This window comes from Myotis daubentonii, chromosome 1 (genome assembly GCF_963259705.1).
Source record: "Myotis daubentonii chromosome 1, mMyoDau2.1, whole genome shotgun sequence".
NCBI lineage: Eukaryota > Metazoa > Chordata > Mammalia > Chiroptera > Vespertilionidae > Myotis > Myotis daubentonii.
This window is the reverse complement of record NC_081840.1, coordinates 10077759-10105718: the sequence shown is the minus strand read 5'-3', so window position 1 is coordinate 10105718 and position 27960 is coordinate 10077759. Positions and strand designations below refer to the sequence as shown.

Here is a 27960-nt window from a genome sequence, read left to right as displayed (position 1 = left end):
AAACAAATGCATCCACAACGTGTCATTGTTTGGTGCGGATTTTGGGGCTGGAGGCATCATTGGACCATTCTTTGAAAATGCGAAAATGCGGCTGCTCAGGTAATAACAAAAGAGTGTGTATGTGCCAGCAAATCCGTGGAGGCCATTTACCCGATATGCTATTCCATACGTAACCCTATACTGTATACTTTATGAATCAATAAAAAATGTACAATGTTTTATTATAAACCTGTGTTTTCTATCAAAAATTACTTCTTGCGTGAATTTTGGGACACCCTTTATAATACTTCATCTAAGGGGTAGGATCATGATATACTTAACCATTCCTTATTTCTAGATATTTAAAAAGCCTTACCTGTGTCATCTCAGCAATGTTATCCACGAGTTCGCCAAAGCACGAATGGCCGGGCAGGACTGTCAGCCACAAGATCTTCGATGGTCGCTTTGCTCACCCATCAGAAGCTAAGGGGGATGTCTGTAACGATGAACTGCCACTGTGCCAGAGCATGAGGAGTGAGGTGCCAGAAAGGACAGCGAAGGAGGGCCAGAGGACACGTTCTAAAAAGACAAGTATAACTTCCAATAATAAAGGCAAAGCCCCACAAAACACTTGCTCAGGAAAGTCACTGTACTATGTACCAGCAGTGCATACAGACATCTCAACAAACAATCCTGGCCCGAAGATGTAAGTGCAAAGATAATCTAGAAATGAACCAGGAGTTCAGCCAGCACTGGGGAGGTGGGGGTTAAGTGCCTGGGGCGGGGGCTCCACTGAGCTGGAGCTGCTTACCTGTGTCTTGACAGATGAGGGGGACTTCACTGGACAGACCAAGGAGAAAACAAAGGTAGGCAGAGGGAACAGCATGTGCAGGGTCTACAACAGCAAGGTGTGTTCAGGGACGCTCAACCCGGGCACTGAAATGAGAGAGGATGGGGTGAGCTGGGAAGAATGGCTGGGGTAGGACCCGAATGCCGTGTGTTGTACGACAGAGAATTTGTCTGGTCCTTGTCCCTGGTTCTTCAGAGGGAAACACCAAATCTTTGGAATTTCCCGAGTGATTCTTTATTACTTATGGTGGGTCCCTGACCACACCTGGGTTTATGCTAACACTACGACTCAGGATGTGGACTCCCCACGGACCATGTGATTAGAAGGTTGGGGTTTTGAGCCAGCTGACCGCTAGGCAGTGGACAGGGGCTGGAGATGGAGTTCAATCATGCCCACATAATGAAACTCCCATAAAACTCGAGACACCAAGGCTCCGGTGAGCTTCCTGCTTGGTGAGTGCATGAGTGTGCGGGAGGGCGGTGCGTCCTGATTCCACAGGGAAAGTGCCCAGAAGCCCAACATCCAGGACGCTCCCCGACCTCGCCCTGTGTGTCTCTTCCTGTGGCTGGTCCTGATGTGTAACCCTTTCTCATTAAACTATCACCGTGAGCATACCACTTTCCTGAGAGTTCTGTTTACCAAATGTTCTAGCAAAGGAGCATACCTTAGGTAACTGACCAAATTTGTAGCCAGTTGGTCAGAAGTGTGGGTAGCCTGGGCATCTCTGAACTTGTGCCTGGCATCTGAACTGAGAGCAGTCTTATGAGGGACCGTGCCCTTAACCCATGAGTCTGTGCCAACTCCAGGTGATCTGCAGAGGAATCACATAGCAATTATTGCACCATTCTAAGGTGTTTGGATCTTATTTTGAAGGAGTTTAAATACGGGAAATATCAACTATTAGAAAAATCACTCTGTGGAAGTACAAAGAATGGGTTAGACAGGAAGGAATATGAAGGAGGGGGGGGGATCATAGATTTCTGAAGATCAGGCAGAAACAATAAACTGTCCGACAGACAGCATCAGGAGTGAAGACGAATTGCCATCATCTCTGAAAGAAGTGTGTGAAGGGGCAGATCAAAGAGCAGCATCCCCATGGGTTGGTTCTGCCAGGGTGTGTCCAGCCTGTGGTGGAAGGAAGGCAGCAGTTTATTGGAAACATCGCCTTCAATGATCCAAAAGCTAAAAGATTTATATCTTCTATAAAAAGGACTAACAAGATACATTTTCCTTTTGAGTCTGTGGGAAGAGTTTAAAGATGTTGAATAATACAGCATATTATTGTGTGCTCACCCCTGTCCCCAATTTAGCACATATTAACATTTTCTTCTTTTTCCTTAATTTATTCTATTTGTGCTTATTTGTTTTTTATTATAAATCAATGGTTCTCGCTGGGGGCTGGGGGAGTGGCAATTTTCCTCTCCAGGGGACATTTGGCAACGTGTGGAAATATCTTCTGTTGTCATAACCGGGGAGTGATACTGAAGCTAGTGGACAGAGGCCAGGGATGCTGCTAAGCATTCTACAATGTACAGGACAGCCCAAGAAAGAATCATCAGGCCCCAAATGTCAAGAGTGCCGAGCCTGAAAAACCCTGATTTAAAAGAACTAAATTGTAGAAAAAATGGAAATCCCTGTGTACCCACTGAGAAAGGGAGAGGAGATTCAACTCTCCTCTCTTTACTCTCCTTTATTCACTGTGGTAGAAAATAAGATCAGGAAAAGCCATTTCCAGAAATAAGATTAGATACAGGGCTAGGCTTGTTTCAGCCCTGACCAAAACATAATGTAACAAACACTCCCTCCTTCATTCGGTCCCTTTAGACACGGCCATCGGGAGTCCATCCTGCAAGATCTTCTACAGAATATAGTATGAGTTTAATATCTGTTGGAATAGAGTCACCAAAGGTAGGCTTATTAAACAAAGATGACCTATTTCAAATCATATTTTTATAAACAACTTATAAGAACCTTAGGTTAATTAACCCAAGAATTTGAGATACTGACATGATGCTTCAATGCAAGAAAAAAATTAATCAACTGAAATAAGTGAAAGTTACCAAAACAGATGGGAAAAAAAGCTTATTTTTTTATTTAAAAAAAGAACACTAATATTTTTCAACTACATACTAAGTACTATCCTCTACACTGGTGATAAAATATCATCTCAGGTGAGGGAAACATCATTTAAGATGCCTTCAAGGATCTCATAATCCAGAATGAGAAGCGCACACATTAGCAGATAATGTTCATGAGATGATGTGGTGGGACCATGGAAGAGAAATTTTTTCAGTATAATTGCAGCAGCAATGAAATAAAAGACTCAACTGGTAATAGCAACACTCTTTTCATCACACCCGAACTATGGTTTATAAGCATGCAATATGAGCTGAGAATGCCATTTAAATAGTCAAGTAAACTTGCCCTACCAGATTTAAAATATATTGCTGCAATAGTCCACAGTAATTTGAATGGTATGGCATTGGTTTAAAACAAGGTAGACATAATAGCACAGAATGCGGAGTACAGAAACAGAACGTACTCCATCATATGTATGGCATTTCAAATCAGCGAAGAGATAATGATCTCAAAATAAATTTTAATTCAGAGGAAAAAATGTTATTATAGCCCCAGTTCTCCTTAATACCAAATAAATTCTAGTTGGGTCAAAGATTAATTATTTTAAAAACACATGCAAAACAAAAAATATATAGGTGTTTTTTACATCTTGGGGCAAATAAGATCTTTCTAAACATGACACCAAAGCTAGAAATTCTGAAAAGAAAATGTTGATAGATTTTACTAAATTAAGATTTTTTTAAACTTCCAAACTATGAAAAAAAAACCTGTCAAAAACAAATATAAAAAGTGAAGCAACAAAAAAATGTTTAAAAACTACGTCATCTGAATTAATACCTGAAAACATATAAAGAAAGATCTCTTATAAATAAGAAAAATATGACTCTCCCCCATAAAAATGGGAACATGAAATGAAAATGCAATTCACAAACCAAGATATGCAAATAAGGTGGAAAGATATTGTTCTCTTTAATAGTCAAAGAAATGCAAATTTCACCACAATAAATGATAGTGAAAATTTAAAAGCCTGAAAATTCCAGTATGTGCAGAAGACCTATATACACTGAGAGTGGGGAAATAACTGGGTAGAAACCTACTGGATAGGAATTTGGTAATATGTGTAAGAAAGTCAAAGGAGAAAATAATAAAGGCAGGAAGAGGGGGGAAGGAGACGATACAGGGAATACTTTTGAACTAACGCGTCCTTTTCTAGGAATTTACCTCAAATGCATATCTGTTGTGTTTATAATGGTGGGTTAGTCTGCTATGGATGCCATAACTAAAAAACACAAATTGTGACTTAAACAACAGACATTTATTTCTTGGAGGCTAGAAGTCCAAGATCAAGGTGTTGGGAGGGCTAGTTTCTGGTGAGACCTCTTCCTGGCTTGCAGACAGCCAGGTCTTTTCCCTGTGTCCTCACATGGCCTTTGCTCTGGTGTCTCTCCTCTTCATATAAAGATGCCAATCATATTGGATTAAGGCCTCACCCTTATGACCTCATTGAACCTTACAGTCACACTGAGGTCTTCAACATACGAATTCTGGAGGAACATAATTCAGTCCATAACAAACAGTGAAAATTAAAAACAACCTAAAGTTCTATACAGTAAAATGTTATGCAGCCTTAAACTGGAATTGGTTTAAGTGATGAAATCACCCTAGCCAGTGTGGCTTTAGTTGGTTGGGCGTTGTCCCATGCATCAAAAGGTGGCTGGTTCGATTCCTGATCAGGGCACATACCCAGGTTGCTGGCTTAATCCCCAGGAGTGGGTGTGGAGGCAACTATCAATACCTATCAATGTTTCTCTCTCCTTCTGCTTTCCTCTCTTTAAAATCAATAAAAAATGTATTTTTTTAAAAAAGTGATGAAACCGATTTATACTTATTAATATGGAAGCTGCTATGATATGACATGTTTCTTAAAGGTTTTAAAACAATAGGCTTAGTATGAACACACTTGTGGGAAAAATATATTATATGTATATTTGAAAAATAAAGTTTATGCATCCCAAAGTAAACAAGGTAACATCTAGGCAATGGAGTTGTGGAAAATATATGCATTTAACTTTATATTATAGTGCAGAATATATAATGAATATTCTTACCTTTATAATAAAGGAGAAAGAAGTTATTTACAAAAGGACAGTTCAGTCCCAAATTTATTTCTTCCAGGATTATTTAAATAAAGTTCAATTTCTGATTACTAATTTTTTGCATAAAGAATTGCAAACTATGAGCCAAAGTGGCTCTACAGGGTGCACCAGCAAAGAGGCCACTGACATGAGGCAGATTATAAGCTTGAGTGCAAGTGATTCATTTGGGGGGAAATTATGAACCTAAATAAATATTAATTAACTAATAGAATTTATGGGTGTACTTAGTGGACACTTGGCAATCATTTTATTAATTTGATCATGTTAGCCTGTCAAACTAGATAATTTAAGCCAAAAGGCCCTATTAGACAAGTACAAAATAATATACTGACGAATTTCAGAGACAATTCATTCTCTTTTTAGCAGCTCAGAATCCAGTGCTCAACTTCAACATCAACATCAACATCAACCACATGGAATTCTGGGGGTAAATCCACTTTACAACTAGGAAAAAACCAAACAGCAGTCTATGTTTGTTTAGCTCCTGCTTGGTTTACCAACTAATCCAGTCCTCAGAGTGACAACTTTTTCCTTTTAGTGAAAAATCATCTCAGTTTGCTCCTTATTTTGAGTTAGATTTTGTATTTAAAAAATAAAAATTCAGCCCTGGCAGGTAGCTCAGTTGATTAGAGCGACGTCCCCAAACACCAAGGTTGCAAGTTTGATCCCTGGTCAGGGCACATACAAGAAGCAATCAATGAATGCATAAATAAAAGTGTTTCTCTCTCTCTCTCTCTCTCTCCCTCTCTCTCTCTCTCTCTCTCTCATCAATAAATAAAAAAATTATTTAAAAATTTAAAAATATTTTAAACCTAAATTCAAGTCAGGTCCTTCAAATTTGAAGAGCTCAGCAATGAAATGTCTGGTGACAGTGGTGACAGTCATTCAGACTAGCAACACTCCCAGTTTGGTTTGCCATTCTGCATCATTAGTGATGCCTGTGTTGTAGGCAGAATTCCGTAACACAGCTTGATTTGCCTAAACTCGAGAAACACCTCTCTCCCTGTTAGATGGGAAGGTGGCATCAAGGGTGGAATTCATCTCCTGATTTGTCACTATCTTCAGAAGTTTGGCTCACTGATTCATCAGAACAAGTGAAGGCATGATGTCTTCCAACCTCTCTTGAGCTGATCAGGCAGCTGATGGCAACCTTGCACGGTCCTTCAGCATATGGGTTGCATAATCTATGGGGGATTCTGCAGAATATGTTGATAATGACTTCCTCTGACATTCCAGTTAATTATCACTATTGATTCTTTAATACTTAAAAAATACATGATGCTTAATTTGTTCATGAATCAGTGGTTTAATAAATGCCAGTGTATATATTAAATTATGTTAATGTTTAATATCTTTTATGAGCAGTCAAGAGTACATTAAAAATTAAAATAAAATTAATTCCCACTTTCCCATTCTTACACTGTAGGTAATGTTATTTTACACTGTACAAATTGATGTTCGGTATTTGGAATTAATGAACTTTGTGATTTGTTTACTGCCTGGGGTGTTATTCATTACTTTTTCAATTACTGTAAAACTTTATACATCACAACATGAGACCCTAAGCAATCAGATAAACAGTGCTAGGGAGTTTTTCCTTTTAAATGGGATCATGTAATAAAGGCAGAAGACTAAATTAACATCTCTAATATGCCAGCCAGAGACACTGGGTTTCTCATCGGTGGGCTTGCGAAGAACCTTCCAGAAGTGAACCTTTCAGAACCAGGATGCTCAGGAGAACCTGGTGTCCTGCCCTTGAGCAACTGAAAAGTCACGGTTTTGTCGCCCACAGCACTCAAAAGCAAGATTCCCTGGGACCCAGTGTAATAGCTAGAGGCAGCTGAGATTTTCAAAGTACTGCCATGTCATATCAGCCTACAAACTTTCAGAACTGCCAGGCCGTAAATGTGTCCATGTGTTTGATTTCTTTTCATATTTCTTTTAGTAAGCATGGACAAGATTCCCAGCACTGCCCTGGGTTCTAAGGGCTGAGGGAACATACAGAGATGACACCACCCCCCACCCCACCCCACCCCACCTCAGGGTTTTTTTGTTTGTTTGTTTGTTTGTTTCATCTCCTGGAAACCCTGTGTCATTCCCAGGAGGGGCACCCCATGTAGAACATCACCCCTGCTGGGAAACTCACAGGGAGGCAAGTAAAGGTTAGAGGGGGCCTCACTGAGCTGCTCCCACAATCACAGGAGAGGGAGAAGAGCAGTGGGGAGTGAGGAGAAGCCGTTGGCAAGGTGACAGAAGCAGCACATGGGCTCAGTGGGAGTCCAGGTTGCACACCAGCGAGCCAGCTGGAGGAGGTAAATACACAACCAGGAGGGCCCAGGCTTCCTCCAGCAGCTCAGCCCACTCTGCCTGCTGACCCTCAATGTGCCAATAGGAGGGGGAGCTTATCACTTGATACGAGGGATCACTATTCAATGGCAAGAATGAAGGCAGGAAGGAAAGACCTCTCACCTCCACAAAAAATAGACCTGATGACAAGGTGCTGCATTACTAATGCCCCAGAGGCTGGGGAGCCTGTTGGCTACTGGGGCTGGGACCAGGCCACACAAAACACCAGAAGGAAGCTGGTGGGAGCTGTGTAACGAATGAGCGTTTATTGGTCCTTTGCAAAGTTATACAAAATGCCCATCGCACAAGGAAACATCAAACTAATTGTAGGCATTTTATTTCTGTATCAAACATATAACAGAATCTCCGTTTTCTAGAATTTTCCTAATTAGTCCATTCTGGCATGTCTTAGCCATTCTGTGCTCACCCTTTTGGTTATCCTGGATTGGAACAGGTCCCCCCAGTGCCATGGCTCCTCAGTCACAGGGATGGTCCCAGTTCACTCGTCTGTCGTATAAGCATCTATCTGGGCTGAGCCCTCACTTCTTATCCCCCAACCTGCTCCTTGCGTATAGCCTTTCTGAGACCCTTGGACCTCCGATGGCTTCTCTGGGCCTTAACCCTTCTTCCTGCTCCTCCTTAATTTAAACCCATTCCGTTTATGAGGCCTGTACAGACCCCTCTAGGAGCCCCTTACTCAGGGCGGGTCTCTGCAAGCCATCCCAGTCCCTCCGGCTGAGCTGACCAAGGCAGTCGTGGATAATTTGCTTTTTGGAGCCAAGGAAAAAAAATCTTTTGCTTCAACACTTCCAAAGACCCCCTGGTTCTTCCTGGATGGTGAGGGAAGGTGTGGACCTCAGGGTCTTCATTCCAAACATCAGTGAAGGCTCCAGAGTTGTGGCTCACCCCAAAATGTGGCTCCTCAGATAATAGGACCAGACACTGGACTCCTTGGCTTGAGTCACCTCTCTCATCATTTGATGTTTTCTGATAAGGGACAATACTATAAAATTAAACAAGCAATGGTGTTCCAGTAGTTGCAAGTTCTGGGGAGTGGAATTCTTTTAGGCCTGTTATAACTATCTATAAAAGGTCCCCAAAGCTATATAGCCCCTGGGAAGTAAAGATGACTTAGGGCCTCTGAAACTGCCACAATTATTTTGTTAAATAAATCATGCTCCCCAGAAATACCCGGATAATTCAGGGATACTCTTTAGAACCTGGCTGTGGTGACCTCATTGTAGTGAACAGAGTGTGGGTTCTGAGAAGTCAGGACTAGTGTTCAGTTCCAGGGCAGTTCGTGGCTATAGTGCAATGATGGCGAACCTAGGACACGCGTGTCAGAGGTGACACGCGAACTCATTTTTTTGGTTGATTTTTCTTTGTTAAATGGCATTTAAATATATAAAATAAATATCAAAAATATAAGTCTTTGTTTTACTATGGTTGCAAATATCAAAAAATTTCTACATGTGACACGGCACCAGAGTTAAGTTAGGGTTTTTCAAAATGCTGACACGCCGAGCTCAAACAGTTCGCCATCACTGCTATAGTGTCTTCAGTCCCAGCTGGGCCCACGCAGTCCAGGGACCACCAGCCCCTGTGGGAAGGTGGCAACAGGCTGGGAAAGTGACCGAAGGAGGGTTCAGGGATCTGCCCCACCGCAGTCTCTGGAATAGGTGTGCCACTTGCCCCAGTTGGAAGAACTAGTGAATTCCCAAAGCTGAACGTCAGAGCGCCGATTTCTCGAATATAGTGGGCAGCAGCCTGGATATTTTGGGAACCACCCATATCATTTCCCTTCTCTCTCCTGGGAGAGCAGTCTACATCTACACATCGGTTCCCAGGAGATCAATCTCCAGAAGCCCCGTGAGTGCAGGTTACAGGGTCAAGGTCCTGCTGCTTCAGCTGCCAGCTCAGGTGATGAGCAGAGAGCCAGAATCACAGAGGCACGTTATGTGGACTTACGCTGCTTCCATGGCAACACACAGACACCATGAAAACGACTGTGAAAAGTTTAGCCATCTTGATGTACCTGTTCATCTTAAGCTTATTTCAACTATCACTTTAAATGGTCAGCTTCTAACCTGATCTGATTCTTGCAACTTGTGTTTGATTTTTAAGCTTAAAATATTAATGAAACGATTTACTTAGGAATTCACCTGGTGTCTATTTTTTTTTTTATGTATGGTTTTTGCAACAGCAATCCCAAACTCTTGAAGGACTGTTTACTTCCATTATTTTTATTTGTAAAAAATATATTTTTATAATCTATTTTTATTGATTTCAGAGAGGGAGAGATAGAAACATCAATGATGAGAATCGAGCCCACAACCCGGGCATGTGCCCTTGACTGGAATCGAACCCCCACCTTTCAGTCCACAGGCCGATGCTCTATCCACTAAAACAAACCAGCTAGGGCTACGCCTCCATTATTTATTGATTGCTTTCTGCTTTGTTAACCCAGGGAGGTCATTCATTCTCAAAATATAAACTCTTGCAATTGAATTGAATGACTCAGATCTCCGCCCCCCCCGCCCCCGCCCCCCCACCCCCCCACCCCCCCGCCAGCCATGTGGCCAGGTCTCTCCTCAGAGCTCCAGATACCTGTACAGCTGCCGAAAGCACATCTCTACGTGTCCACATGTCCTGTTGTATGAAACAAAACCTGTTCCCTTCTTTCCCAACTGACTTCCTTTTCCAAGTCTCCTATTGACTTCTATCAGCTACACTGTGCAAATATTCCTGTTTCCTTTGGGGATCCCAAACCCATTTATTTCATCACCCACTGGGTCCCATGAATTATACATAGTGTCATCACTTCCTGGGTAAATGAGTGCATATTTTTCTGGGGAGAAGGCCTCCCAAGTTTTCATTCTATTCTCAAAGGGTCTATGATCCTCTCCTCCTCCAAAAGGATCAAAATGGTCTGCCATTTAATCAATGCTATCATTATGTTACACTTTATATTAAAACAGCCCCGTGGCTGAACCCCTGGCCTGTTCTCCTTTCAATCCATCTGTACACTGACGCCACCCACTATTTCTTCAGTCAAACACAAGTGCTAATGGCTTCAGTTCTCTCTCCCTCCTCCCAGTCTGAAGGGTCCCCAGGAGCTGGGCAGTGCACCCCCCCCCCCCGACACACACACACACACACACACACACACACACACACACACACTTTATTCCTAATTCTCTGTGGCTGCTCTCCTACCTAGAACACCTCCCTTGCCCCTCTCCCCACCCCTAGCCACACCCACATTTTAAGCAAAAGAAGCCTTCCAGACTAAGACCGTCCTAGATATAAGAGTTTGGTTTCAGATAGAATACCCATCTGAGTGGGGATGTGGGCCTAGAGGGCTACAGGGCTGAAAACCTTGACTTGAGAGTTGTCTGCACAGAGTTTAAAATCTTGAAAAAAAGACGAGCTCTCGAAAGCTTCAACCTTGAGGATGAAAAGAGCTCTCAAAGGGAGATGAAAGCAGAAAGCACTCAAGTGCTCATTCTCAATTCTACAGCACTTCGGTGCCCGGCCCTGTGCTCCGCAAAGAGTGTCACTCCAACGCTTACAGAATGAATGTGGATGTTACATTGAAAACGTGTCTGATGGGTGGTGCAGGGAGTTGCATAGGGTCAAATTTGCCTGCAAAATATTGTTGCGGGACAGGGAACCTGGTCCTGATCAGGTCTGCCCAGGGCCGGCCAGTATTGTGTCGTTTCTTGATTTCGTGCAGGAGAGATTTCACAAGTCCAGGTGATTTTGAGGGTACGCTTACTAAAGCTGGGGACAGTGAGACAAGGAAGTGCTTAGCGCAGAGGAAGTAACAGGAGAGGACAAGATGGCCTCTTTGGCTCACTAAGAAGTCAGAGAAAAGGGGGCCTTGGAGACAGGTACAGGGGGTTAGCTGTCCATTGCTCCCTGGCTCCTCATCTTGTGGGGACCCTGAGAGTTTAGAGATGCTGCCAGTGGGGGAAGGTGAAGGGGAAGAGAAAGACATTGTGCGCGCTCCCAGGAAGGAGAGCACATGCTGGGTCCTTGGTTTTGAGGGTTTTTACCTGTCTCTTGCAGGCGGGAATCTTAGGGGCGGTCGCAGGGAGGGTTTCAGCAGAATACTCATCAGTTTTCCAGGTGTGCCCTTTCAGGGTCATGGTCTCTACGGCTTGGTCAGCGCCTTAGTCATTGCAGCTGGTCCTGGTGTTGCCCACCTGGTTTTGCCGCTTTTCTGGGCCTGGATCTGAAATACAACAGAGGCCTAGATGTTATCTCTAGGGTGGTGACCTTCTCCAGCTGGCTGTAAGTGGCTTGGCCAGTTTGTTCAGCTCTCCATCTCAGTTTCCCCATTCCACTTGCCAAGGAATGTTTCCAGCTTTTACTATCCTGACTCAATCTTTTGAACAAAGTGATTTGCAAAAAATAGGTGAATTATTTCCCTTGTCCTTGCATTAAAAATTGTTATTTATAAAAGCATGATAGTTGATAAACTGTTTAAAGTAGTGCATTAAGTCAAATGACATCCTTAATAGGTGCTCATTAAATATATATCTTTCTATTAACATTTTTCATAGATATGATAATAAAGTACATCTAAAGTGGAGAGAAAAAAAATAGACTTTGAATTAATAACTGGTAAATAATTATCTCAGGCATTTGCTTAATTACTGTTACTTATGCAACTACCCCAGGCATAATTTTTCAGGAAATTATTCATGTCTTCTTAGCAACACATTCAAACCAATATTATTGGTCTCTAAGTAGTAAATGTGTCCGCAGTTAAGTTAGGTATTTCATATTATGAGTAAGTATTAGTATTAAACTTGGAGCTAAAGAGAGAACAAAAAACGGGCTGGTGCACAGACAAATACATAAGGTCTGTTATTTTTGCAGGCAACTGAGTTGCCAAATTAGCTGTTACTGGGATGGAAGACCAAGCAGGAAGCGTGTGGCTCCAGGGCTGGACTCCTCTCTCTGCATCAGCAATGCTCACCAATATGACATCCCTGCAATGCTTCATCCTCCTCATTTGCAGAAGGTAATGGATAATAGCAAGGCCTAGCAAGCTTGGTTACTTGCGCCAGGCACACAGTTGCTATGGAGCCAGATCTCTACCTGACAATCTACTGCCTCCCAAATCTGCAGCCATTTTTGTGTAAGTTTCCCCCAGGGCTTACTCATGCCCTTTGGACCTCCATGCACAAGGGCCCTTTAAAAACCTTTCAACGAGGCTTCCTGAAAGCTCCTGAAACCTTCATCCCCAAAGCCGCTACCCACAGCATTCCGCCAGCATTCGGACCACACAGTCCCACTGTGCCCCAAATCTAGCAGAGAATTTCCAAGTAGAAGCCCCAAGGATAACTGCTCCTCTCATTTTACATGTGACAAAACAGAAGCCTGGAAAACCTAAGAGCCGGCCCAAAACTGTGCACCTGGTTATGGTGTGGCTGGGCCAGAACTCTGATCTTCTCCCCCCAGAGTAGGCGCCGCTGTACCCCAGTTCTCCCAGCTGTTAGTGACGTTAGCTAAGCAGAGCTGGCTTTTCAGCAGGTGAAAGCGGGTCCCTTTAGGAGTCCTGAGAAGCATCTGAGACTTTTGTTATTTATTAGAAAGGCATTGCTCCAATTTACTGGAATGTTTCCCTTTTACAAATTGACTCCTGTCCTTGCCAAACCCTTCCCATTGATTTCCTTTGGAAATGACCTACTTTGACACCCTTGACCTTGTTGCCCAGCTGTGGGCGTGGGGATTCCTGTCCTCCAGACTCCCTTGTAAATGTAGTGAGCACTGGCAAAGAATGGGAGGAAAAGGCCGGAGATTCAGAGGTCTTATGATGCAGCCAGCAGCCAAGTCCTTGACCTTCGAGCAGCCTTGGGTGCCTATGCTTTCAGGAAAGGCTTGAAGGTAGCTCAGTGCTAGCGTGGCTCAGAAATGCCCTTCAAAGGAAAAAAAAGAAAGCCTTTCAGCTGGATAAACTTGGGGTAGCCCTTGTCCTGCCTTGTTTCCAACTTAAAGCTCCCTCACCCCTCTCACCCTTCCTCACGGGTTTAGGCAGTTGGCCCAATTTGTCAGCAACCAAAGCAAAGACCATGGGCTGAGCTGACTCACTTAGGAACAGTAATTCCTTTCAGAGAAGAGTCCCCGTTTCATTTAGGCACCAGAGCAATTATTTGCTGGCTGACAGTTCTAATTACTTTTTACTGCAGGTAGGTAACTGTTCCAGAAGCCACGCTAATAGGATTACTGGTTTCTGAAGGGCTTTTGGAACAAGTAATTTTCAAGTAGTCAGCTCAGCCTGTTCAGTGAACTTTCCACTCGGGGTAAATTCCTTCCTCTGCGGCTCCTCACGGCAGGCAAGCTGTGGGTCCTTGGATGGGGCACTTTGGAATGCAGGGGTATTCTTCTTCCATGCTCCTTTGTTTGAAAAGGGGAACAGAGCAAATCATGCTTGAAGATTTTTCATGAGCTTGCACCAAATCATTCTTCTAATTTTCAACTGCTCTGGCAGTTGGTATTACATTGTATCAGCCAGCCCACCTTTTTAGCAGTAGTTAGGGTCACTCACCTTCCCAGTCATGGTGTCCCATGGTAACTTCTCCCTCCATGCTACCCATTTCTGAAGGGAAGTTAAACAATAAACCCAGAAGACCTTTGAGTTGAGGTTCCCACCAAGATTACCAACTGTTTTAGACTGCAGATAATGATTTCGCAACACGGTTCTCTATTTGATAAGAAATAACCCTTCTGAATGATTACCAACATTTGACTCTATCAGTTGGTTTGACATTTAACAAAGTTTAAAAAGCTCACCCATAATCCGTTGGGAAAACAGCGTCTTACTGAGAAGTCATTCAAGGTGTTTTTGCTCTTGTTATTATGACTACTTAAACATTCCCACCCTCTGCATTGCCATAATTGTTCTCTTTGTGTCCCCGAGTTGGCCTATCCTGACACCTGGCCAGGAGAAGCAGAAAATACAAAGTTATATTATTGGGAGAAGACTGGGCCTAATGTGAATCTTAACAGCTCAAGAAGATGCAGTTCTGCTTTTAAGTAGATGAGAGCACTGAGTTCTTGGGAATCAAGAGAGGATGAACTATATAGACTATTTCTTTTTCTGCTTCATTGAAAGATAATTGACATGTAACAGTGTAAGTTTGAGGCATACAATGTGATGATTTGATATCGTGAAATGTTTACCACAGTAAGGTTAGCTAACACCTCCAGTCCCTCAAATAATTACTATTTGTGTGTGTAAGCCAACTTCCAGGTATCCTATATAATAAAAGGCTAATATGCAAATAGACCAAATGGCAGAATGACCAGTCGCCATACTGTGCACTGACCACCAGGGGTCAGGTGCTCTACGCAGGAGCTGCCCCCTGGTGGTCAGTGCACTCCCACAGGGGGCGGGCCACTCAGCCAGAAGCTGGGCTCATAGCTGGCAAGCGCAGTGGCAGTGGTGGGAGCCTCTCCCACCTCTGCAGCAGTGCTAAGGATAGGTCTCTAGTCTATCCTATATAACTAGAGGCCCGGTGCACAAAAATGTGTGCACTCGGGGGGGAGAGGGGGTCCCTCAGCCCGGCCTGTGCCCTCTCCCAGTCTGGGACCCCTCAGGAGATTACGACCTGCTGGCTTAGGCCTGCTCCTGGGTGGCAGAGGACAGGCCTAATCCCTAGGTGCAGCCCCTGGTCGGGCTCAGAGCAGGGCTGATTGGGGGGTTGGGGCGCTGCCCCCTGTCATGCACAGAGCAGGGCGGATCAGGAGGTTGCGATGCCACCCTCAGTCACGCTCAGGGTAGGGCCGATTGGGGGGTTGGGGCACCGCCCCCTGTCACACTCAAGGTAGGGTCGATTGGCACAGAGCAGGGCCAATCAGGGGGTTGGGGCGCTGCCCCCTGTCACTCACAGAGCAGGGCCCATCAGGGGCATTGGGGCTCCGTACCCTGTCACGCACAGAGCAAGGTCGAACAGGGAGTTGGGGAGCTGCCCCCTGTCACGCACAGAGCAGGGCCAATCAGGGGGTTGAGGAGCTCCCACCGTCACTCACAGAGTAGGGCCAATAGGGGAGTTGGGGCACCGCCCCCTGTCACACACAGAGCAGGGCGGATCAGGGGGTTGGGGTGCCACCACTGTCACACTCAGGGCAGGGCCGATGGGGAGATTATGGCTCTACCCCGTCACACACAGAGCAGGGCCCGTGGGGGGGGGGGTGGTTGGGGCGCCACACCCTGTCACACACAGAGCTGCAGGGCAATCAGGGGGTTGGGGAGCTCCCCCCTATCAGGCACAGAGCAGGGCTGATCAGGGGGTTGGGGCGCCTTACCCTGTCACGAACAGAGCAGGGCGGATAGGGAGGTTGTGGCCCCGCCCCCTGTCACACACAGAGCTGCAGGGCGATCAGGGGGTTTGGGCGCTGCCCCCTGTCACGCTGATCCTGGTGCCAGGAGGCCTCGCGGCTCCGCTGATCCCGGTGCTGGGAGGCATATTACCCTTTTACTATATAGGATAGAGGCCTGGTGCACGGGTTGGGGCTGGCTGGTTTGCCCTGAAGGGTGTCCTGGATCAGGGTGGGGGTCCCCACTGGGGTGCCTGGCCAGTCTGGGTGAGGGGCTGAGGGCTGTTTTCAGGCTGGCAGGTGACTGAAGCTCCCAACCGCTCCTTTTCTTCTTCTTTTTTTTTATTCTGGGCCAGCTTTAGCTCTGAGGCTTGGCTCCAGCTCTTAGGCCTTGGCTGCTGAAAGCAGGTATCTGGTTTGTTTAGGTTCTATAATCAAAACACTGTTTCAACTCCAGCTCTGAGATCCCGGCTGGCTGAAAGCAGGTTTCTGGGGTTTTGTTTAGCTTCTATATTTGTAACAATGTTTCAAACTGCAAGCTCAGAGGCCAGCAGCGGCAGGGAGGGAACGTTGGAGTCCTCCGTCACTGAAGCAAGCAAGCCTCATGTTCACTTGAAGCTGCCTGGTGCCGGCCGCCATCTTGGCTGGCACTTAATTTGCATATCGCCCTGATTAGCCAATGGGAAGGGTAGCGGAGGTACGGCTAATTACCATGTTTCTCTTTTATTAGATAGGATAAAGCCTAATATGCAAATCGCCTGAACGGTGGAATGACCGGTCACTATGAGGCACACTGACCACCAGGGGGCAGACACTCAAAGCAGGAGCCGCCCCCAGCCCACAGGCCCCAGGCCAGCCAAGGCAGGTGCCAGTGGAGGCCCCCGATCACCCCACCAGTTGCCCCGCAGAGAGAGGCAACTGGCAGCAGCAGGGGGCGGGGCTGGTGAGCCAGCAGCACCAGGCTGGCCAAGGTGGGTGCCAGCGGGCCTCCACTCCCCCCTGCCAATCACCCCATAGATCGGCCCTGATCGCCAGCCAGGCTTAGGGACCCCACCTGTGCACAAATTTTGTGCACTGGGCCTCTAGAGTGTATATATATATAGTTAAGCGACTGTCCAACCAGTAGCTATGACATGCCCTGACCACCAGGGGGCAGACGCTCAATGCAGAAACTGCCGAGCTGCTGTGACTTGGCAGTGGTAGTTCTCAGGTGACACACACCAGAACCAGAGAGGAGGGAGACCAATTCTGGGGTGCATCACCCAAAAATGGCCCTCTCACAATCCGGGACCCCTCAGGGGATGTCAGAGAGCAGGATTTGACCCAATCCCTGCAGGCAAGGCCAAGGAACCCCACCTGCTATAGGGACCCCGCTCACTACACAGATGCCCTTCGAGCCATGGCACCACCCCAGGTGTGGCCGGCCAGAGAGGGACCCCAGGAGGTTGGCTTCAGGGCATATTCAGCCCGTCCTGCCCAGTCCTGCCCCGCCAGCCACCTTCTAATTAATTTCCTTTCAATGTGCACAAATCTGTACAATATAGTCACTGTGCTGTACATTAGCTCCAGAAATATACTACTTTATATTTAAATATTTATGATCCTTTGTATTTCCTCTTTGATAAATTGCTTAATCATGACTGTTACCCATTTTATTGGAGTCGTTTTCTTTACTTGTAAGAATTCTTCGTTAAATATGCATATATGATGTTACACAGGTTGAGCGTTAACCCATAAACCAAAAGATCCTCGGTTCGATTCCCAGTCAAGGTATGTGCCCGGGTTGTGGACTCAATCCCCAGTAAGGGGCGTGCAGGAGGCAGCCAATTGATGTTTCTCTCTCATGCGTTTCCATCTCTCTACCCTTCTCCCTTCCTCTCTAAAAAAATCAATAAAAACATATTTTTTAAAAAAAGAAACGTTTGAAATGCGCATATCCCTGAGAGATAAGACATTAACCTAAATTTCACTTTAGCATATTAATAACTCATCTTTTCCAGAAAGTGAGCTTTAGGAGAAGGTGTACTGTGGAGGATACCAAATCAAGACCCTGAATGTCTGAGAATGGAAGCTATGACTCGAAGACCAGGGAGGAGAAAGTGGAAGCCAGGGTGAATGGGTGTAAACCATGTCATAGTTTTACTAAGGGTCCGTTTACCACGGTCAGCAACCTCCGGATTACTGCTTATCTGGGTCCAGGAGACCCCTCCCTGGGGAATTCTAACAGTGCTTCACCGACACTTCACAGGCACCAGCAGACAAGAAACTATTTCTCCTTCAGCTAGATGTATTTTGGGGAACAGTGAGAGGATGTGTAGCTGGTACCCACCCAAAAGGGAAGAATCCTGCCCTTGGGTTCTGATCACAGTGTTTTTCTACTGGAAAGAGAATGGATATTCAGCATATTTTAAGAGTAAAAGCAAATGTAGATGAATTACAGACATTTTGAAACATGAATTGAACTAGAAGTAAAAACCAAAAGCTTTCTCAAATATGTTTTAAATAAACTATTAGAGCCAGACTACAAAAGAATACTTTAAGTTTTGACCAGAATTTTAAATATTTGTAAAAATCTTAAAATATATGACCAAAATAAACAGAAAAATATGGAGGTCACCATCTTCTGATTGGGCTCAATGTGGAAATAATACTTTACACTGTTGCCTAAAGTCAATAATAACAAGAGTCAAACCGAGATAAAATTCTAAAGAAAGGGGATCTGATAATTAAATCATGAGATGCATTAACCTTCCAGGAGGCAGCAGGAAGAAGGTAATCTCAGCCTACGTTTCTATTCAGCAGAAAAGGGAGCCCTGAGAAGTTAAATGATTTGGATGCAAGTCCCCTATAGTCCTCTATGATTGATAAGGTGATGTTTTTGGTTCAGTTGTAAGTATCCATACAGATGAAAATTAATTACAGCACATGCTTGCTTGCACTGTCAGCCATGTCCAAATGCTGCCTTCTACTCTACTATAATAATCACATTTCCTCTTGAAAGGGATTAAAACCTCCACAAATACTGAAGAAAATTGAAAATCAGTGTGAAATAGACTGCAGTTTAAAGCTTCATGAAATCAGCAACTTTAAACAGAATTACCATTTTTGTCCCAGATAAAATTTCAGGACGCCCATCCAAAGCAATCCTTAGAATACTTCAATGTCTCCAATTGTATTAGTGGGAAGGGAGGCAAAACAATCCTATTTGGATCTGTTTTGAACAAAACAAAGTTTAGAGACAAATTCCATAATTTACTTTAGAATCAGAATCTTTTTTCTGTAATATTTTAGTTGTAATTTTGAAATAGCTGAAAAATGTTTCCTGCTATCTATTCCCCATGTTCACTGTGAACCAAAGTGCTGTGGGATTGGATCCTTTATGTGACAAAAGATAAACGCGAAGGTGCATCAGCAGGGGATGGAAAGACTGAATTCCACACATCCTAGTTGCAATGGGAAACCATCTATCCTCATCACTTCCCAGCGATATAAAAAGGAAAAAGGAAGACTGCTGTATTTCACAATCATGTGTGAGCAGCTGACCACAGCTTTCATAAAATATGCCTGTCAGCACTTGCACCCAATTACTTCAAAGACTCAGTCTCTTGATCCAAACAATTTCAAAAGCAAAAAAATAAAATGGTGCCTAGAAAATATTTATTGGGTTCAACAAACAATGAAAATTGGGGTGAGGGGCTTCTTGGATTTCTGTGGATTCTTTCCTAGAGAGCTAAAATTAAGAATTATCAAAGAAAATAAATTTCAAAATGCTGTATAAACTCTTTTGGAAATAAGCTACGTATACATAAACAGGTATTCTCTTAATCTGTGCAAAAACCATCTCCTGACACTAACAGATATAATACCCTGTTTTGGTAGTTCCATTTAGGATCCATAAGATGGCACACCTAGTTTGACAGTGGGAAGTACACAAGTATCTTCCACAAAATGGGTAATTTTCTAGTTATTTGAATGGGTGGTGGGTTCACTTTAATATTTTGCTTAATAATTTACATTTACCATATAATTTTGTAGGTATAAATATTACACAATCAAGGTGTTTTAAAAGAACATAATAGCCTTGGCTGGGTGGCTCAATTAGTTGGAATGTCATACCATACACCAAAAAGGTTGTGGGTTTGATGTCTGGTCAGGGTATATACCTAAGTTGTGGGGGGTTCGATCCCCAGTCGGAGTGCATACGGGAGGCAACCCATGAATGTTTCTCTCTCTCCCTTCCTCTCTCTAAAAATCAATAAAAACATATCCTTGGGTCAGGAATAAAAAAAGAGAGAACATAATATTTTCCTTTTAAAAAGCTACATTGTAAGAGAAGCTGTCCTTTTTCATTTAATTCCTCTTTTTCTCTCAATGGTTGTTGATTCAAGTGTTCAACATATATTTATTTAGCGACTATTATGTGTCAGACATGGTTGTAAGTATTGAGGCATAAGTAAAAATATATAACAAAAACCAACATCAATAAAAATACAGTTCCTGTCCTCGTGCAGGTTACAGCTAGTTAGCTGTGAGCACTGAGCTGAGGGGTAATTCTTTGCAAGCCTGGTACCTTTTAGAGTGCCTTGCCCATGGAAGAACCTCAATGTTTCCTAGTGGTTTTTCATCATGTTTGTTCTGCCTATAGATCATTTTTAGGGGTAGATTCTTTATGTCGTAATCAGCTCATTTTACCATTTAAAATAGACTTCATCCAGCACCAAGGAAATCTGTCACACTGGATTCCTAAAGCCACTTGGAATCTCATCCTTTTGGGAATCTCAATAACCTTGTTTTACTGAAATAATAATCATTGCAACAAGTTTCCAGGTAGAGGTAAGGAGTTGTAGAAGTCTACAAATTTTGTTTTGTATTCAGTTACCCCATCATTAACTATTCATATATAGAGGAAATTCTCCAATGACAGCTCCCCCCCCCCCCTTCTCGGTGCCCTTTAACATACAAGTTTTACACAAATTCAGAGATCACAGGGTCCAAATGACAGGGTTCCATCTAAGTCTTTCTGCAATAAAATTTAGCAAATGCTGGTGTTAATTAGGAGGAGCAGCACAAGGGAAGGAATACAAAGAAACCCATGACACACTGCTATGAAAATTACTCATGCCATCACTACGCATTCTCTCAGTGAAAATGTTTTCGAGATAATAAACAAACATTTATTGAAACATCAATTGTACTAAATCTCATGGGAAAATGTTTCATGGAAAATCTCATTTATGTACTCCAGATCAGAGTTGAATTTAATTATACGTTTCAGGTAGCACAAAATTTAAAACAAGAGACTACAACTTCAAAATGTCAAAGACTAGGTTTGCCAATATGGCATATTATAATTTGAAAAATGCTATTATCAGTGATTAATTAGAATGCTTACATTAAAGAAAAAACAATGCTAGAATGTGTTTTGCCTTCCAAATTCTAGTAGCAGAAAAATGGCCAGTTTTTGCCTTAGAGTCTTATTTGATAAAAATAAAAAACCAAACAGTTCAAGTATTAATATAATTCCCTTTAATATTAGATGATCAATTACATATGAATGACTACATACACACTTATCAGTATAGAGATCATATGTGTTCACACAGTGGTAAACACTAACCACATCACACTGAAGAGGATCTTTTGGATTTAAAGTTTTTTTGTTTTGGCCCTGGCCAGTTTTGCTCAGTGGATAGAGTGTTGGCCTGCGGACCGAAGGGTCCCAGGTTCTACTCAGGTAAACAGGCTCCTCCCCAGCAACCACTCATGTGTTTCTCTCACATCAATATTTCTGTCTTTCCCTCTCTTTTCCACTCTCTAAAAATCAATGGAAAAATATCCTTGGGTGAGGATTAAAAAAATAAAAAGGATTTTTTGCTTTGGTTTTGAGAGAGTCAGAAAGTCTAGACCAGTGGTTCTCAACCTTCCTAATGCCGCGACCCTTTAATACAGTTCCTCATGTTGTGGTGACCCCCAATTTCATGGTTACAAATTGAACATAATTAAAGCATAGTGATTCATCACAAAACAATATGTCATTATATATGTGTTTTCTGATGGTCTTAGGCGACCCCTGTAAAAGGGTCCTTCGAACCCCAAAGGGGTCGCGACCCACAGGTTGAGAACCGCTGGTCTAGACTTTATGACAGGGTTCAACATAATTATGTTATGTATATATGTTTTTCTGGGAGGTTTCTGTGGCTTTTATCAGACCCTCAAAGGTGTTGATGACCCTGTTCTTCCCCTACCCCCCCCCAAAAAAAACCCCGCTAAGAAGCATGACTCCAAGAGAGATTAATCAGTACTCACATTCTAAGGTACCTGCTATATAGAATTAATTCAATAAACATTGTTGAACGAATAAACTTTTTCTAGAATATCACTGATGCTGTCATCAAAGATAAATGTTGAACAGGAAAGACAAATCAGGAAAACAGTGACAAATCAAGACTGACTACTATATGCAGGACAGATCTTAGTCTTTTTTTTGTTAATTTGTTTTTAAGAAACTAATCAGAATGACAAAAGATACACAGAAGAATGTAAGAATATTAGCAAAGAAAATATAGTCGATGTGTTATAAAATGTATACTAGAATTTTTGAAGGTGAAAGCCTTTCCTGGGTTTGAAGGAGTTTTGACATGCAGTTTTTAATTTTCCATCTACACTCAGGAGGAGACCAAAAGTATAAATGGTAGGGAGAAGCGGCACAGAAGGAAGTTTTTTCAGTCTTCAGTTATTGGGAGGAGAGTACCAAGGGGAATGCAAAGTGATCCAGTGCTTCCTGAAGAGCACACTCACTAGCTCCTTGGTATGGCTGCCTTTTGGGGGGCAGGGGGAGAAAGGGAGAATGTAGCGGTTGCTGACTCCTCCAGTGCCCTGAAACTATTATACATCTTTAAACAGATACTAGGCCAAGAAAGGAGCAAATGCCTTGAAAATTCTAGCTCACATTCGGGGAGCACTCCCAATAGGAATATTTGGAAGCATTAACTGGGTGCACATCCAAGCCAGTACTGTCGCCACTTTCTTGTGAGGTTTCTGAGGAGTCCCAACAGAAGGTCAAGTCCAACTAGAATCTATATCCTTTCCTCATTTCGGTATTATGAGTTTTTGGAAAGTAAGGTACAACTGCTTACTGCTGTCTTATTTACTGTAGAAAAATATGTAGGAGATACATGATGAGACCAATATTGGAGAAGATAGTCCAGGAATTGAGCCCAACCATGGTGACATTTGTGGCATTTTCACTCCTCACCTCTAATGTAAAGTATGAAAATACTGTCACTTAAAGAGAGGATAATTTCTTGGATCTTCTCTAATTCCACTGCTAATATGTTCAGATTATAACTAATTTGTAGGCCAGCTACTGCAATCTGGTTCAACTTCTAGTTCTGTCTCCATGGGTGAACCGGATAAGTTATTCATCTTCTCTAAGCTTAACTTTTCTTATTTGTGAAGAGGAGTGAAATAACAGGATTTTGTATGCAGTATGCTCAGTAAATACTAGCCATTCTTCTTATAGTGATTGCCTTCATCAGTGTCCCTGTCTACAGTTTCTCTCTAAAATTCACCTCCCACTTTGCTGCCACACAATTATTCTTAAACTAGTGGCCGGGTGCATGGATTTGTGCACACTGAAAAGAACTTAATTAGAAGGTGGCCGGTGGGGTGGGACTGGGTGAGAGGGGCCAGACACGCCCTGGAGCCAACCTCCCGCAGTCCCTCCCCTGCCAGCCGAACCAGAGGCGGCACCATGGCTCAAAAGGCGTCTGCGGAGTGAGCGGGGTCCCTCCAGCAGGTGGGGTCCCTCAGCCTGGCCTGTGGGGATCAGACTGAAACCAGCTTTCTGACATCCCCCAAGGGGTCCCAGAGTATGAGAGGGCACTCTGCAAAGTTGCTGTTGTACAGGGTGTGGAACACAAACGCAAGTGTGCAGTAAACCAGACTCGGGGCTGACAGTACCCTAGCAACAACATAACCCACCGCTGAAGGTGAAATCGCATGGCCCCATGAGGAATTGGTTCTGGGGTGCGTCACCCAAGAACTGCCGCTGCCAAGTCACTGCAGCTCAGCAGCTCCTGCGTTGAGTGTCTGCCCCCTGGTGATCACCGCATGTCATACCTATCAGCTGGTTGGACAGACACTTAGCCTTATCCTATATAATAAAAGCTAATATGCAAATAGACTGAACGGCAGAACAACCGAACTGGTCGCTGTGACGTGCACTGACCACCAGGGGGCATGTGTGGAACATGGTGGGTGTTGGCCGTGGCAAGATGGTGGAGCAGGTGAGCAGGGGTGCTAGACCAAGGCAGGGTGCCAGTTGCTGTCATGGGGGCAAGCCTTTGGCGGTTACTGAAAATTCTTTGCTCCATTCGCACCTGCTGCTGGCACCAGCCCTGCTTGCACCTGCTGCTGGCGCTGAATCACTTGGCGCCAGCAATGGGTGCGAATGGTGGCTGTCAGCCCTGATCGCCCGAGGGCTTCTCTACCTCCCCCTGCTCCTGAGGGGCAATCAGGGCAGCAGCCGCCACTCGCACCCACTGACGGCACCAGCCCCGCTCACACCTGCTGCTGGCACGGGCCCCAATCGCTCCACACCATCAGCAGGTGCGAGTGGTGCCAGCGCTGTCAGCGCATGGGAGTGGGGCTACCAGCAGACAGGGGACTGGAGTCTGTGGCAGGAGGGGCAGGCTGGGGGCATGGAGGGTGGGCCAAGACCCACCCCTGTGCCTACCGCAACCTCGCGGCCCACAGTTCCTTTCAAGGTGCACGAATTCGTGCACTTGGCCCCTAGTGTGTGTGTGTGTGTGTGTGTGTGTGTGTGTGTGTGTGTGTGTATAAGTAATACCTTTGATTTTGTCAGTCTCTATTCAAAACTCTTCAATAGATTTCATGCAAACAGGAATAGTTTTATCTTCCTGCCTGGTATGTGTGGCCGTTGTCTAGCTAGCCTTAACCACCCTAAACCCACCCTGGTCTCTCATGAAGCCCCTTAAAAACAGAATAAACTTCTCCTTTCCCAACATACCTTGCTCTTTTAAGCCTCCCTGCTTTGTTCCTGGTATTCCATCTGCATGGAATGCCTTCCCTGTGAGTATCCATATAAGTTGCTGACCCTCCAAGCTAGCTCAGGTGCTACCAGCTCCACAAAGCTTTCTCTCATTCCTCTAGCAAAGTGAGTTTTCCCCTACGGATTCCTGAAATAGTTGTCATTTCTTCTACCTTGAAAAACTGTTACTTAGGTTCACATTATCTCCCAACCAAAATATAAGTCCTTCAAACCCAAGGTTCCAATCGGTTTCATTTTATATCCCTACTAGAGGCCCAGTGCACGAAATTCGTGCATGGGTAGAGGGTCCCTAGGCCTGGCTGGCGATCAGGGCCGGCCGGGGCCTCCCTTTCCTGGCTGCCAGCTGCCAGCCAGGGCCTTCCTTCATTCCCACCGCCCCCTGGAGGTCATCGCTGTCATAGTGAGCAATCGAACTCCAGGTCTCCCGGTGGAACTCCCGAGGGGACAATGTGCGTATTAGGCTTTATATATAGAAGGAACACAGGGCCACACTTACAAAAGGTGTTTAACAAATATTTATGGAATCGAGTAACCATATATTATTACTAAAAGTACAATGTGGTAACAGAAGAGGATGAAATGAAGTGCTAAAGAAGCACAGTGGAGGTAGAGCTTATTTTATGACTGCATTTGAAGAAAGCTTTACGGATATTAGAACTTTTTGGACAGAGAGCTAGGCCAAGAATGCAAATGAATAAAGAATGAGTGGGGAGATCACTTTGACTTTGGATGTGCCGAGTTTCAGATGTCAGCCCACACTTATCTTATACAAAAACATCCATTTGTCCAGTAACCCTCCAGCTGCAGGGAACCCTAATCACCTCTATACGGTAAGAACCCTCACTTCCCATTCTGCTCATCCTCCCAGCTTGTGGCACTGAAAACAGTCCAAGGTTGACCAACTGTCCCAGTTTGCCTGGGACAAAGAGGTTTTCTAGGACAAGGGCCTTTGAGTGCTAAAACCAGGAAATTCCAAGCCAAACTGTGATAAGCCAGTGACCCCAAGGGCCCCAAATCTGGCTATATGCTATATATATATATGCTAATAAGACTATATTACTATTATGCCTTCAATTAAGAAATAAAGCTATGATCCCTACAGTTTATTTTGGATCTGAGTCTGTCCATCTGTTCTTCCCACAACGTAGAAAATCCTGAAGGAAAAATCTTCCCCTCACCAAGTCAAGACAGTTAAGGGCACTCAATAAATGCTCCAGGAACCAGAGAGCATTACGTCAGTAATTTTTACAGTTTACACAGTGCTGGCAACACTCACATCTCATGCAGCCTTCACCAGCAGGCTGTGCGACCGAAGAAACCCAGGCTCTGGGAAAGCTCGGTCCTCTGCTCTGTCTACTGTGCACAGCAAGCAAAGCGCCGGCTCCGAGCACCGCGGCTGCCAAAGAACACCGTGTGTTCCACAGAAGCACGAGCGGCTGCTGCTATATGGAGATTATGCAAAACTGCAGTTTCCTTTCTTTTGCAATGTCCACGGACAGGGTACCGACACACAATAAAATGGAGTGTTCCTTTTAGGGTGCCAGTGGTGGGTTGTTCCCTACAGGAAAAGGCATAAAAGGCAATTAATTAAAATATTCGTAATTGGTGAGATCAGGTAAGAGGAGCAACAACTTACAAACCAAAAAAGAAGGCAAGTGGTACGAAGATTGTGCTCTCACACCCAGCACCTAATCAGAACATCTACCCAAGGCAGTGAATGCGCCTGCATTAGTCAATACGGGAGGGCATCGACACGCCCATGGGTGCCTGTATCGATCAACCCAGGAATCTTGGCCGGGGCTGTGAATGGGGAAAGCCAGGATGTATAAATCAGGGGGGTCAATTACTCCTAAAGCTTCGTAAACCGGAGAGACCGGGCCTTGCTGGGTGTATGGGCCCGCAATTCACCAACCACCTAGCCCTGTAGCCATGGCAACGCCCACGCCGAGGCAGCGCCAGCATTCACCTTCGGATAAGCCACAATCCACCGCACTTGCACCTACGCAGCTCAAATAAAACCAACCGGGACGTCGCCTCCCGCCCAACCAAGGCAGCCCAGCCATGGCTTCTCCGTGTTCCTCTCTCTAACCTATGCAGGGAACATGTTCTTTTATTCTTTACAGCCGTGTCCCCGGCAGAGAGGGCGAGTCCTGAGCGACGGCCACTTTTGCTACAAAGATAAGAAGAGTTTTTCTCTTTTTGGGGGGGTGGACGTCAGAGACGCCTGAAAACCGGATGCACACCCAAACAGAAGTTGCCTAAAAAGGCAAATGAGCTGATACGATCAAAAACATTTTTTTCAGCCAACATCTCGGAGCATGTCTGTCAGGCAAGCTCAGTTTTGCCCCTGCAGGCCACTGTTTCTGGAGCGATAAACAGCTTCCAAGACGTCTGTTTGATTGGGAGTTCAAAACAAAACAAAACAAAAAACCCCGCATTCCGTGCGGGTGGGACCGCGCGCCGCGAGCGCAACCATGACGTATGCGGGAGAGCGTTCCAGAACCGCTTTCCAGCGCCAGCAAGTTGCCCGGGAAGCAAATCTCACGTTTGCTCCTAAAATTTAAGGGGAATCCATTCGCCCTCCCCGCGCCCGGTGAGAGAAAGCAAACCGAGCGGTCTGACGGAAGCGGCAGCTAAAACCCCTGTGAGACCCCCCTCGTCCCAGGGCGGCCACTCAGCTCCCTGAGCTCCCAGCCGCCAGCCCGCGAGTTCTATCCCCGCCACATCCCTGGGACCTACGCACAAACAACACAACCCACCGCCAAGTAAAAAAAAAAGGGAACCCCCAACAAAACTTCTGCCGCGCAGCCTTTTTTCTGCCGCTCAGAGAGCGCCGTGAACAGACCCGCGGCGTCCGGGGCGGCCCTCGCTGCCACTAGTAAAGATGGCCGCCCTCAGCGGGGCCGCTCCCTCCCGGCGGCCGCGGGCTGCCCCGCGAGCCTAGACCACTCACGCGGAGCCCTCCACGCCCGCCGCGGCTTGACGCATTGCAGGTGCGGAGCGGCCAATCAGGAGGCTCAGCTCTTTCCGGCCAACCACTGCAGGGGCGCGCTGGCCAATCAGAGCGTCCTCGTCGCCCTGAGCGAGGAAAGCAGGCTCGGCAGCGCCAACTAAGCACTCGGAGGCGCGGCGCGGTCTGGGGCGTT

The 27960-nt window shown here is 45.0% G+C and overlaps 1 long non-coding RNA gene across 1 annotated transcript; it reads right to left on the bottom strand.

Moving 5' to 3' along the window:
- On the bottom strand, window positions 1-26219 carry LOC132230591 (uncharacterized). Its single transcript, XR_009451893.1, has 10 exons — window positions 26091-26219; window positions 20702-20761; window positions 18842-18952; window positions 13112-13340; window positions 11469-11647; window positions 1848-1954; window positions 1494-1640; window positions 791-915; window positions 356-558; window positions 1-91 (listed from the first exon to the last, which is right to left on the bottom strand). It is a non-coding gene; the product is annotated as an uncharacterized LOC132230591 (long non-coding RNA).
- Between the last annotated feature and the right edge of the window lie 1741 nt (window positions 26220-27960).